Below are 15208 nucleotides of genomic sequence, written 5' to 3' on the forward strand. Positions count from 1 at the left end.
AGGAGGGAGGAAGTAAATGGGCAGATGTTACATCTTCTGAACAAAAACTGAAAGAACTACGGATGCTGTAAATCAGAAACAAAAACAGAAATTGCTGGAAAAGCTCAGCAGGTCTTGCAGCATCTGTGGAGGGAATTCAGCATTAATGTTTTGGATCCAGTAACCCTTCCTTAGAAGTTCTGACGAAGGATCATTGGACTTGAAATGTTGACTCTGAGTTCTTTCCACAGATGCTGCCAGACATGCTGAGGTTTTCTGGCAATTTCTGTTTTTTGTCACACCTTCTGTGTTTTCAGGGGAAGGTGCTACAGGGCTGTTGGGGGTATGGGGGTGCTGGGAATGAAGGAAGAGAGGACCAGGGTGTCCTGGGGGGATGGTCCTTGCAGAAGGCTGACAAGGGAGGGGAGGTGAATATGTGTCTGGTGGTAGCATCCTGCTGGAGGTGGCAGAAATGGTGGGTAATGATTCTCTGGATGTGGAATACTGGTGCAATGGTAGATGAGGACAAGGGGGACCCTATCGCTATTGTGGGAGGGAAGAGAGGGGGTGAGGGCTGAAGAGCGGGACATGAGTCAAACCAAACTGAGAGACCTATCAACTAAGGAGCTGGGGAATCCTCGGTTGAGGAAGAAGGTGAACATTTTCGGAGCCCCTTTGTCGAAGTTGGAATCATCCAGTACAGATGCAATGGAGACAGAGGAACTGGGAGAACGGAATAGAGGTTTTACAGGAAACAGGGTCTGAGGATTATGGTCAAGGTAACTGTAAGAGTCGGTTAGTTTGTAGTGGATATTGGTAGCCAGCCTACCCCCAGAAATGGAAACAGAAGTATCGAGGAAGGGAAGGGAGGAGTCAGAGATGGACCAGGTGAAGGTGAGAGTGGGGTGGAAATTGAAACTAAAATTGTTAAACTTTTTCAATTCCAGATATGAGACCCAATCAGCATTGATGATATCATCGAAACACTGGAGAAAAACGTGTGAATTGGAAGGGTTTATCAAACTATTCGTTTTCCTAGGCTGACTGTTATTCACTCCTTTGTCTGTCCAACTGTTATAGAGTCATAGGCATCTACAGCATGGAAACAGACCCTTCGGTCCAACACATCCATGTGACCAGATATCCTAAACTGATCTATTCCCATTTGCCAGTTTTTAGCCTATATCCCTCTAAACCCTTCCTACTCATATACACATCCAGATTCCTTTTAAAGATTGCAATTGTACACATCTGCACCACTTCCACTGGTTGCTCGTTCCATTCCGCACCACCGACTGTGTGAAAAAGTTGCCCCTCAGGTCCCTTTTAAATCTTTCCCCTCTCACCTTAAACCTATGCCCTCTAGTTTTGGCCTCCTCTTACCCTGGAATAAAGGCCTTGGCTATTCACCCTAACCAGGGCCCTTACGATTTTATAAACTTCTATAAGGTCACCCCTCACCTGCAATGCTCCACCCTTCAAAATCTCCCCTCCCCCTACCGCATCCCAAAACCAGTCCAGCTCGTCACTGCCTCCCTAACCTGTTCTTCCTCCCACCTATCCCCTCCTCCCACCTCAAGCCGCACCTCCATCTCCTACCGATTAACCTCATCCCGCCCCCTTGACCTGTCCGTCCTCCCTGGACTGACCTATCCCCTCCCTAACTCCCCACCTACACTCACCTTTACTGGCTCCATCCCCGCCTCTTCGACCTGTTTGTTTCCTTTCCACCTATCCTCTTCTCTATCCATCTTCTATCCGCCTCCCACTCTCTCCCTATTTATTTCAGAGCCCCCTTCCCCTCCCCCTTTTCTGATGAAGGGTCTAGGCCCGAAACGTCAGCCTCTCTGCTCCTATGATGCAGCTTGGCCTGCTGTGTTCATCCAGCCCTGCACCTTGTTGTCTCGGATTCACCAGCATCTGCAGTTCCTACTATCTCATGCTCCACCCTTCTCTCGCTTTGGGCTCTATCTCCACCTATTGTTTACTCCTTACCCCCTCCCCCTATCCTATCTTCTGTATCAAAAACAACTTTATCCCAGCTACCCTCAGTCCTGTTGAAGGGTCACTGGATCCAAAATGTTAACTCTGATTTCTCTCCACAGATGCTGCCAGACTTGCCACATTTTTCCAGCACTTTCTGATCCTGATTATTATGTTCCTCCTCTTCTATTCACCATTTCGTTCAATGCTTTTTTCTCTCTCTCTCTTCATTCTTTAACTTCTAAGAATTTCAAACCCCATTTCTAACGTATATCACTTTCACAAATGACATGAATTCAAATTTACATGAAGCTAATTTACCAACAAATCAGCACTTTTCTGGTATACTGTATATATGTTGGATTTCCCCCATGAATTGGAATTCTTACAAATTGTGTTGATGAATGCAAGATGAAAAAGTTAAAAGAAATCTTTTTTTCAGCAGTTCTGAAGTTCTATAATGCCAAACAAACTACTAACCTAATTTCTCACTAACTGCTTTAATATATAACATGAGCAACACATTTGTAAATTACACATTACAATATAAATTCTAACTAAATCTAATACTATTTTCCCAGTTTTATCATGACATTCGAAATAATGAACATACATGGTATAATTTTCATCCAATCAATTCCTGTGATTCCATTATCGCATTACTGGCAGTAGTTTCATTGTTATATATCATTAAGCAATGCAAGTCAATTACACCAAGTTACACTGCCATTATACCCTGTTATCAATTGGAAAAGTTGATGCCTGCGCACTGTTTTTGGAATCTTGTTCATCCAAGTAATTTACCAGAGTTACCATCTTTTATATGCAGCTGTTCACAGAATATAGTGCAGTGATCAGGATTAAAACACCAAGCTGATTCTCCTACTTCAAAAAGGTCACCTCTCATTATTCTAAATTCCAATGAGTACTAACTCAACCTACTCAAGCTTTCTTCATAAGACAGTCCCTCATTACCCAATATCAGCCTTGTGAACTTTCTCTGGCCTGCCTTTAATGCCAATACATCTGTCCTTAGATGAGGGGTCCTAAACTGTTCATAATATTCCAGCTATGGTCTGTATTGTACCTTGTACAGTTTTAGCAAAACCTCCCCACTTTTATACTCCATTCCCTTTGAAATAAAGATCAATATTTAATTTGTTCTCCCCAATACTCACTGAACGTGGATGCCAGCTTTTAGTGATTCATGCATCAGGACTCCCGAATTCCTCCCTTCTGTAGCTTTCTGCAGACTTTCTCCATTTAAATAATATTCAGTCCTTTATTCTTCCCGCTGAAGTGTGTAACCTCACATTTTCCCACGTTATATTCTATCTGCCAAGTTTTTGCCCACTCGCTTAACCTGTCTATAGATGTCTGCAGACTCTGTGTTATCCTCACTCCTTGACTTCCCACTTATTTTTGTGTTATCCACTATCTTGGTTATAGCATATTCACTTTCCTCATCCAAGTCATTCATATATATTATAAATAATTGTGGCCCCAGCACTCATCCCTTGAAACACTTCGCTAGTTGCAGGTTGAAAATGCCCCGCTTGTCCCAACTCTGCCGTCTATTGGTTAGCTAATTCTTTATCCATGTTAATATACTACCTCCAACACCATGGGCTCTTATTGTATTAAGTCATTTAATATGTCATACTTTTTTAAATTCCTTCTGAAAATCCAAATATATTACATTTGCTGTTTACCCTGACTACAAAATGGTATATTCTGAAGAAGGGTCTAGGCCCGAAACGTCAGCCTTCCTGCTCCTCTGATGCTGCTTGGCCTGTTGTGTTCATCCAGCTCTACACCTTGTTATCTCAGATTCTCCAGCATCTTCAGTTCCTACAAAATAGTATGGTTGGCCTGTACAGATGGGCAGAAGTGAGCAGCCCAGTTATTTTGTAAACAATTTTTTAAAGTACATTATGGAAGCAGTGGCTCAGTTGATAGCGCAATTACCTCTGACATTACAAGGCTCTGGATTCAAATCCCACAAGACTTAATCATAGATCTCTAGTTACAATTCCAACCCTAAGCTACCTGCTTGGGTGGGTGTAAGAATTCCATGACATTACTGGGGAATTATTCCTGGTAAATATTTATTCTTCAATCAACTGAGTTTAAATTAACCTCCATGTTTTCCTACATTTCCAACAGTGTTAGCAATGCAAAATTATTTCATTGGATCAGAGTGGTTTGAGACATCTGTTGGTTGCGAAGAATGCTATAAATAATGCATGTCTTTTGTTCCTCTTTCTCTAAGGCAAATGACAACACTGAAGGAAATTGTGTGCATATCTGAAATTTGGTGAGTTGGGAGTTTGATGAAGTGTGGGAGAAGGTGTTTGTTTCCTTTTCTTTGCCTACCCTCCTAGTTCTGTAGGAACAGTGCAATTGCTCTATATAAGGAAAATACCTTGCTGTTTGGAGAGTATCTGATAAGTGGTTAAGATCTATTCTATTATTAAGTTTTAACCTTAGCACAAACTGGATATAAAGTTAATAAATTGTATAAAAAAACACAAATACGTAAATAACACAACTAAATAATTGGTTAAAAGTCTTTAAGGATGGTAGGAAAATGAAGTTTTAAGGCTGCAGCAGGCAAGAGATCCTAAATGCCTTTGTGATGCAATGAAGTGCTTGATGTTCGAGCAGCTTTGAGTTATGAGCATAAGGCTGATCTACAGATATGATGATGTATCAGAAAGAAGGAAAATTACCCAGATTCTTTGTATTAGGAGGCAGTCACACCATTTAAGATAGGGTAACGTGATTTGGTCAGTGGTTATGGGACAGAATGATATCGCTTCAATTGAAGCAGGTAAGGGGACCCAGAGGGCAAGAGTGCAGAAGTGCCAGCCTCTGCAATTGTCCAATAGGTTTGAGATTCTCTCAGCTTGTTCTGATGCATGCAGGGCAGGTGGGCAAACTAATGATAACATCATGGTTTAGAAAGTAATTCAAGCGGAGACAGCCAAAGCAATGTAGTGGTAGAAAGAAATAGTATAGTGAGGCGGATTGACACTTTTCTCTGCAGTAAGGAGATGGAGTCCAGATAGCTGTGTTTCCTGCCTAGAGCCAGGGTTCAGGCTCAGAGCTGGAAAGCAAGTTGCAGCAGCAGTGGGAGGATCCAGTTGTTGTCGTCCATGGAGGCACTAATGACATAAGTAGAACATAGGAAACAGGTTCAGCATAGAGAATATGACGACAAAGGCACCAGATTAAAAAGCAGAATCTCAAAGGTTAAGTTCACTGAGCCATCTGCAATTTGTCATAGGGTACATAAAAGTAGAGAGATTATTACATGGCTCAAAAAATGATGTGTGTTATGGACGAGACCAAGCCCTCTTCAAATATATCAAGGAGACAGCCTAGACCCTAACAATTTCTTACTTAAAGGCAGTGTAAGGTGCTGTGTTCCAGAAGTAATTCAATTGGTTCCACTACTTGGCTTTAAGCAAAACACACTTTATTCTTTCTCTATAGTTAAAATACAAACAAAAGAAAGAAGAATTGGTCAAACGTTAACTCCATTGGAAAACATAACAGATTAACAGATCATTTAACTACTAAACAGCAACTGTCCTAAATAGGAATACTCCTTCGACAAAGGCCAATGCAGTAAAATAGATTGTCGCACATGCAGTGTTTCTCCAGTCCAGGAGGAAAAAACATCAAAAGAAAATTCTGGCAGACAGAGAGAACTCAACTGTTTTGTTGTAGCAGAGAGAGATGTATGGCAGCTTCAAAACCCCAACAACTACTGAAAGCTAAACTCCTGGTTCTGTGGGAGCCTGCCTCCATCCATTCATGCTGCTTCTATTGTTTCAACTTTTAAAAATACCCAAGGCCTCATAGGCTGTTTACATTCTCGGCTTGGAACAGCCTCTTTCTCAACCTCTCTTTGTAAAAATCCAGGACAAACTAAACCTTATAAAGCCATAGCATCATCACGTGGGAGAAATATGTTCTGGTTCATAAGTCACTGGCATCCTTTCTGGAGAATGTGGGGATGGCATCATTTGGAAGGTTTACAACTGAACCATATTGGGACCATTGTTCATGCAAACTGCATTCTAAGGATGTGTAGGTTGAGTAGATTGACCATGCCAAATTGCCCCATAGTGTTCAGGGATGTTCCAGTTAGATGGATTAACCATGGTAAATGTGGGGTTACAGGGATTGGGTGGGAGACTTGGTCTGGGTGGGATACTCTTTGGAGGGTTGGTGTAGACTCTATGAGCTAAATGGCCTCTTTCTGCACTTTAGGGATTCTATAATTTTATCATAACCAGAGAAAGAGGGAGGATTTTAAACTGAAAAGTGAGGGCAACGGATCAAATGCAGAAAGATGTGATATCTAAAGAGTAGAGACAAGGTAAGAAAGGAAAATAATATTGAAAATGAAGGTCAGAGAATGGCAGGAAGGGACAGCTAGAAAAACCTGACAGTACACAGAAAATCCAGGCTAGATGTTTCAAAAATCACAAAAAGACAAAAGTTAGGGCTTTGTAACTGAATAGGTATTACATTCATAACCGAATAAACAAATTGATAGTGCACATTGGAGTAGAAACATGATGCGATAGCCATGAGGGAGACATGCTGCAGAATGACAACGATGAAGTCCTGAATATTAAGGGGTTTCTGACATTCCAGAAAAACAAATAGCTATATAAAAGTGGAGAATAATATTGTTACTCAAAGATGGCATTGGTGCCATAGTTAGAGATGACTTTTGTTCAGGAGATTAGGATATAGAATTAGTTTGGGTGAAGGTAAGGAATGGTAGGGGAAGGAATTCACTAGTGGGAGTAGTCTACAGGCCCTTCACAATATAGGATGAAATATGCAGTACAAAATATTGGGTGCATGTGATAAATAGATGGTAATAATCATGAGTGTCTTTAATCTAGATATAAACTGAATAAATTACCTTGGTAATATTAGTGTAGATGTGAATTTTATAGAATGCTTTCATTAGCAGCATCAGCCTCTCTGCTCCTATGATGCTGCTTGGCCTGCTGTGTTCATCCAGCCTTGCACCTTGTTGTCTAGCAATATATTAGACTTGGTTTGTATATTGTGACAGGATTAATCAAGACTTCAGAGTAAAATCACTTCTAGGCAGCAGCACCAAAACATGATTGCATTTACATCCTGTTTGAAAGGGAGACGATGGATTTAAGACAAGTATTTTAAACATAAATAAAGGAAACTATGTAGGCATGAAAGCTGAGTTAGTGAAGTGGACTGTCGATCTAGGCTTTGAGATAGAGAGGAAAGCTGTGGCATACATATTTTATGTATATGGAGATATTTCGGAACTCCTTGTATAAATAAAAATATATTTTATTCATTCAGGATCTGGGTGTTGCTGGCCAATCCATCTCTAATTGCTGGGGGCAGTTAAGATGAACTACATTGCTGTGGCCTAGAGTCACATGTAATCCAGACCAAGTAAAGGCAGCAGTTCCCTTCCCTCAAGTACATTGGTGAACCAGACGGGATTTCCCCCAACAATCAGCAAGGTTCTATTGTCACTATCAGACTCTTAATTCCATCATGACCAGGTTCACAGAATTTTACCTGGGTCTTTGAATTAATAGCCAAGCAAAAATACATTAAGCCATTGTCTTCCCACATATAAAGCAAAATTTTAAAAGGTGGATCTACCATCCATTGCTAACTCAAAAAGCGAGGGAAAGCATCTAACTTAAGAAATTGCAGGTCAGATGATTGGTCAGAATATAAAGAAAGACAGAGAATTATTAAAAGATTAATCAGGACAAATAAATTAGATCCTGAGAGGAAACTAACTACAAATGTAAAAAACTGCTGGCAAGAATTGTTGCAGCTCCTTAAAAATGAAAATAGTAAGTAAAGTGAGTGTTAGTTCTCTCTAGAGAGTGAGAATGGGGAGTTAATGGAAGAGAATAAGGAAATGATGGATTAAATAAATGAATAGTTTGTTTTTGACTTTACTGTACAACTACAAAAAAAGCCTCCACTAATAGCTGTAAATCAGGACTTAATAAATTGCAATCATTATGAAAGTGGTCCTAAGCAAACTGATGGAACTGTAGACTGACGAGTCTCTACTTTTGGTGGGCTTCATCCTAGGATCTTTAAGAAGGTTGTTCATGAGGTAGTAGATGCATTGGTGTTAGTTTTCCAACATTTCCTTGATTCCAGAAAAATTCCATCCGATAAGCAAACAATAAATACAGCCCTGTATTCAAGAAATAAGGGATGCAAAAAACGGGAAAGTGTAGGCCAGTTACCTTGATGTCAGTAGATGGTATGGTTATAGAATTAATCATTGGAGAGATCACAGCTGCACACCTAGAAAATGTAATGTAACTGGAATGAGTCAGTATGGTTTTGGGAAGAGTAAATCATGTTTGACTAATTTATTAGACTTCTTTTAAGGAGTAATATGCTATGGATAAAAGGGAACCAATTGATGGACTGTAGTTGGATTTCCAGAAAGCATTTGATAAGCTGCCACAGCAAAGTTTATTGTAGAATTACTAAAACCCATGGCATAGGGGAGACATATTAGTATAGATAGAAGATTGGCTGACTGGCACAGAATAGAGTGCTGAATTGTATCGTATTGTGGTAAAGTAACATTTTCATTGTGGTTCATGAACTGCTAGGAGAGTTCATGGATGGTTACGCTGTGAGCTTTTTCTGTTATCATTCCAAGTGCACCTCATTAACTACATGCCACACCATAATGGTAGCCTTCTCATCTGATGCTAGCCCAATTTTCCCAACCACGTTAGCCAGAACTACTCACCACTGCAGGGGTATTCTAATGTTTACACACATCCTTGGAGCCAAAGCCACCTTGTAATCCTAGCTATACATGAAGTCAAGCATTGGCAGTTTGTAGTGTCTTTCACTGTCAATGTAGTGCCACAGCATCTGAAAACTAATGCTTCTCTTGGGTGATATGGCTGAAACCCCTCAGGCTGACTGTTTGGTGTAAGTTTCGCTATCTCCAGCTAACTTTTGGCTGCAATGGGATAAAACTTTAAGTGGCACTAATTAGACACTTAGAAGCCTCAATGAGCCCAGTTGGATGCCACTCGAGAGCAGGTCAAATTGCCATGGTGACCTGGACAGGGGCAGGTGGGAGGCAGTGGGTAGACTGCCTGCTAGAAATAATGAGCTCCCACACTTTCATACCCACAAACTATGTGAACTGGTCCTCACATGACATTCAATTCTAGCAGAGGTTAATCGACGATACCCAGACGAGTACACCACCACCATCACGGACTTCATTACCAAATGCGTGGGGGACTGTGTACCAAAGAAATCAATCTGCGTTTTCCCCAACTGTAAACCTTCGATGAACCAGGAAATCCACTCCCTACTGAAGACCAGATATGCAGCATTCAAGTCAGGAGATCCAGATATGACCTCCGCAAGGAGGACAAGAAGCAGCACCAGACCAAGTTAGAGGCCCAGACCTAACAAACAGACTCCCACTGTCTATTGCAAGGTATAAACAAAATTACGGGATACAAAATGAAACAGCGTAAGATAGTGGACAATGACACCTCCCTCCCTGACACGATCAATGCTCTCTGTGATCAGTTTGAGAAGAATACCACCGTGTGGCAATGCCTGCCCCGACAGCCCCAGACACACCTGTTCCCTCTGTCACTGCTTCAGAATTCAAATTGGTCTTCCTGGGAGTCAACCCAAGGAAAGTGACAGGCCTGGACAGTGTCTCTCAGATCCTGTGCGGACCAACTGGTGGAGTTTTTCACCAACATCTTCAACTTCTCCCTCCTACAAGCCGAAACCCCCACCTGCTTCAAGAAGACCACCATCATCCCCGTACCCAAGAAAACACATGCAATGTGCCTTAATGACTACTGCCCAATAGCTCTGACTTCAATAATCATGAAGTGCTTTGAGAGGCGGGTCATGACCCACATTAACTCCAGCCTCTCAACCTGCCTTAATCCCCTACAGTTTGCCTACCGACATAGCAGGTCCACAGGGGATGCCATATCCCTAGCCCTGTACTCATTCCCGGAACATCTGGACAACAAAGATACCTATGTCAGACTCCTGCTCGTTGACCACAGCTCCACCTTCAACACCATTATCCCCTCCAAACTGATCTCAAACCTGCATAATCTTGGTTTTGGCTCTGGCCTCTGCAACTGGATCCTCAGCTTTCTGACCCACTGGCTGCAATCAGTGAGGATAGGTAACTACACCTCCTCCACAATAACACTCAACACTGGAGCCCCCCCAAGGATGTGTCCTCAGTCCCCTACTGTACTCACTGTACACCTATGTCTGTGTTGCCAAATTCTGAACGAACGCCATCTACAAGTTTGCTATTGACACCACTGTAGTAGGACGGATATCTAACAACAACGAGTCAAAATACAGAAGGGAGATAGAGTGCTTGATGACGTGGTGCAATGAGAACAAGCTGTCTCTCAACATTGGCTAAACTGAAGAACTGTTTATCGACTTCAGAAAGAAAGGAAGAGAACATGCCCCCATCTACATCTATGGAACTGATGTTGAGAGGGTGAAGAGCATCAAGTTCCTCGGAGTGACAATAACTGATGTCCTATCCAGGACTTCCCACGTAAATAAGACAGTCAAGAAGGCACAACAATACCTCTTCTTCCTCAGGCGGTTCAGGAAATTTGGCATATCCATCACCAACTTTTACACATGCACCATTGAAAAAATACTGTCCGGGTGTATAACGGCCTGGTATGGCAACTGCTCTGCCCAGGACTGTAAGAAACTACAGAAGGTTGTGTGCACAGCCCAGACCATCACAGAAGCCAATCTTCCATCCATGGACTCCATTTATACAGCTCGCTGCTGTGGAAAGGCAGCCAACATCATCAAAGATCCTTCGCACCCTGGTAGTGAACTCCTAAAACCCCTCCTGTCAGGCAGAAGATACAGAAGCCTGAACACACACACAAGCAGGTTCAGGAACAGCTTCTTTCTGGCTGTTATCAGACTGTTGAATGGACTCTAACCTCAAATACTGTAACCTATATGCTTCTAAGTCTTTTTGATCTATATATCCTTTGCTTGCTGTGATCTGCAAGTACTGCTCATAAACAAAGCTTTTCGCTGTATTTTGGTACACGTGACAATAAAATCAATCAATCAATCAATAAACAGAAGTCCTGGCTTATATTTTTCCTTTTTAAATCCCATTCCAGTCAAGACCAACTGCTCCAAAGATATCTGGCAAAATGTAACTCAGTACACAACATACAACAAATCACAAAAGCATTTCAGAAGCTGAAACTCTAAAGGGAAATTGTGACTTTGGGTGATCGTGCAAAAAGCTATGAAAATGAAATTCAGGAGAGTTGTATAACAGCCAGCTGATTAATATTACCTATTTTACACTATTGGGCTAAGTCAAAATTACTGCCTTTAGGATGAGAGTTGTTTCTTAAAATAGAGTACAAACTTGGTTCCCACATTTGTTTTGTGGGTAAATTGAAGCATTTCTTTCAGTTATTTTTAAGTAACTGTATTATTGTGCTAATTGAGGTTAAAAAAGTCAACTCTTATCCCAGGACGAATTGATGTAATTTTCTGTAAAATCTGAATGGGCTCACAGCCAGTAGTGCAAAAGGATTAAAATACTAACCAAGTAGCTTAGTCAAAGGGAAAACTGCAGCTATTGGAACAAGATTTGACATTGTTCTTTCTACTTAGTGCATTACAAAGCCACAGTGAGACTTTTTTTTGTCAGTGGGGGAAGGAAACAAAATCCTGAATAGTCAACTCTCATTTCTACACTCAGTCACCACTTACACATCCCAAAATGCTTACCTAGAAAGCAATTTACAGGTTTTCAACTATTTATTTGTTTCACATACATTTGTATTATACTGTATGTTTTGGCAAGTATTTCCTTAGTACATTCGCCACCCTTTTCTACAACCATCCCACAAGTTTTAGCTCTTATTGGGTCAGTTGCTGTTCTGTTGGTAATGCTATCACCTCTGAGTCAAAAGGTTCTGGCTTCAAGTCCCATTCCACAGCTTGAGAATCAGCATCAAGGCCCCCTGCACGGCCAAAGGTGTAGTCTGTCAGACAGATGTTAAGCTGAATCCCAAAGGCTCCCACAACACAATTTCAAATCCATCATTGATACCACTAAAAAAGATTACCCAGTAACTATCACACTGCTGTGTGCAAATTGGATGCTGCATTCCCTTCATTCAACAATCACTACACTTTTTGTTGGCTGCAAGCACTTTGAAACATCTGGTGGATGTAATATAAATGCAAGCTTCTAGTATGGCCCACAGGAAGGATATATTTATGATCTGGTCATTGCCACGGGTCTTTTTGACATACGCAAAAAGATATGCTTCCAGGGCCCAGGACCAAAACAGAAAACAAAGGGGCTTTCGTGAAAAGTTAGTTGATCTCAACCAAGCCAGTGTTATGGAGTTAAAATTGGCTTCAGAGTTGAGTCAGAGAATAAGCAAATTCATGTGAAATTGTGAATGTTTCACTAATTTCTGTGTATCTACTCATTTCCTTTGTTAATCTGTTAAATGCCATGCACATGCTATTGGCTCCCAACAAAGTGGATGGCATCCCCGATGCAAGTCTTCTAAATATTAAAACTGGCTACTAGGAGGACTCAGTTTTAAACCAGGATGTTCAGTAGCTTGACGGAAAACATTATCTTAATATGTCTGCTGGTCAACTAATGCACATGGAGTAGGCAGCTCAAGTAAAGTTCTTGCCTAATATAAATGAAGCAAACTTTATCCGGATAGAAGATATTTAACATCTAAACTTAAGCTCTTAAGAGATGTTCATGCATATTAACAGTACCGTCTCTTTAAAACTATGCTCACACTTTGATTTTATAATACTATAAATATGATAAAATGTGAGGTATCAGAAGTGATTGATTAGGGATTGAAGTGACTCAAAGCAACTAAATTTTACCCCTGTGTCTTCTGCTGTCAATATTGTTGGAAGTTATAGACTCATACAATGCAGAAACAGACCCTTCCAATGATTTTTGGGGTTGTGTTTTGCATTGTTAACAGATTCAATTGTTGTTAACTATTTCTGTTCAAGTATAAGGCTCATTGATGGTTAGAATTGGTGGTGTTTAAAAATCTAACTAATAGATCAACAATTTGTTTCAGATATTTACTTGATGCATCAATATAGTCCATGCTTTATCAGTTATGGAAGATGAAAGGGAAAGACAAAAGTGGAAGTAGTCTTTGTGCAGTACTCAACTTTTGGAAGCGATTTCTGTCTTATGTCATTTCAGAGCAAATTTGTTGGAGCATCACTTGCACAACAGGAAACGAGATCAGAGAATCGGTTATGGAAACCAGAAAATCCAAATTTCTAGATTCTTGAGTCATGTCGGATGGTGATGCCACTTAAAAAATTGGGAAGACTGTAGGCTAAGGAACACTTGCCTATGTATCTGCTTATCAAATCTTCCATTGAGAATCCTCCCTCACAAAATTGGTCACGTTATGTATGTTTAATGGTTTATGCATAGACACTTGTGTGCTGACTTCTTGGTTTTTTAATTAATTAAAACAATCTTCTTTACTCCAGCAGCAAAATTCTAGACTTGGTTATTGTTTAATTAAGGTGAGCATGAAGAAATTGGGAAGCATTTTGCAGGAGATAGTAAGTAACTACACATGAACCATTTTGGTTGTGGATCATTGAATTTGCTCTGATCAGAAGTTGAATGCTCTTTCCGAGTTGACAACTTGTGACATTCTTTATGATAGAATAGCTGGTCAGTAATTACTACCAAAACTAATTTCTGAAGAATAGTCAATTAGGCATAGTACTGAAGGGCAACACTAAAAAAAGTGAATCAATATCTTACAATCTTAGTGTCAGAATCAGCTATGTAGAATTTGCTATAATGTGCAAAATTCTTGTAATTTTGTTTTTTCTGTTTCTTTGCCTCAGTTACCCCGGACCAATTATGCAATTCATAGTGAGGCTAAGGTCAGTTAGCTCAATAATCAAATCAACATCCTGGTCTGTAAGATTCAGTGACTTTCTGTTCTTAGAAACCAATACATTAAGGACAACCTTGCCTCAGTTGATTTACAATTCATTGCCAGTTTTTTTTTAACATCTTCAGCTGCTTCTCATTTGGCTTACAAAAATCAAAATATACAAATGAATCTTATGCATCTTCCTCACCAGTACATTTGAAGATGGGGTGGCACACTAAATAAAGTGGGTTGCAGGCCATTTCTTTGTGCTCACACCAACCATTCCTGAGAGGAAGGGTGAGACGACAGGCAGCTCCCCCACCTTTAGCCTATTAAACGCCTTATACGGACAAATAATAACTGCCTGTTATGAGCCTACTTCCACCTCCACTCCAGGTTTCCGGTCTGTGGGAAAGCCAAGAGAATAGTGAACATCCTAACAGCTTTCACTGTATGGATTGCTTTCGTGCAGGAAGGGGTCACTTCCTTTGAGGTTCCCCTGTTCCCATCAGGATGAACCTGCTAAAATGGTACCCCTCCTTCTGTCCCTCCATGCCTGGCTTCCCTAATTTGAATCCCCCTCCTCCTTTGTACCCACCAGCAACCACCCCTCACCCCTGGCTGGATTCTCCCTGGCAAGTCAACCCAAAAGTTCCCAAATTTATCAGAAGTTCAGTATCCTCTCTGCTTTTTCAGGACCACTTGTAGTCCCAGCATTACTTTCTTGTGGGGGTGCTGATGTGACAACAGAGCAACTGGCCAATGGAAGTCCCATTCTGCACTAATGAAAGTTGCACCCAGTGCATTATTTTTGAGAGAATCTTGTCAGTGTGGTATACCGATGGACATTTTGGTCATGAAGGGGAGAAGGAGTGGGTAATTTATCCCGCCATAAAATTCACACCAGCATAACTTTTGTGATGATTTGCAATTTATGGAAGGTGAGCTATCAGATAAATAAACAGCCATCTGCAATGCCTTAAATTACAGGCAAAAGTCAGGGAACTGAGCCTAGCTAAATTATATTGGCCCAACAAAGCAAATGGTATCCTCCTGTGCTGTTCTATGTTTTGTAACGTTATGATTCCCAGATTACAACAACACTACAATTGTTGATTTATTGATTCCCGATGTAAATTAACTAGTCAGTAAAAATGAAACAAGCCAAACTGAATATTTTGACAGAAATAGTAGGAACTGCAGATGCT

This window comes from Rhincodon typus, chromosome 19 (genome assembly GCF_021869965.1).
Source record: "Rhincodon typus isolate 14 chromosome 19, sRhiTyp1.1, whole genome shotgun sequence".
NCBI lineage: Eukaryota > Metazoa > Chordata > Chondrichthyes > Orectolobiformes > Rhincodontidae > Rhincodon > Rhincodon typus.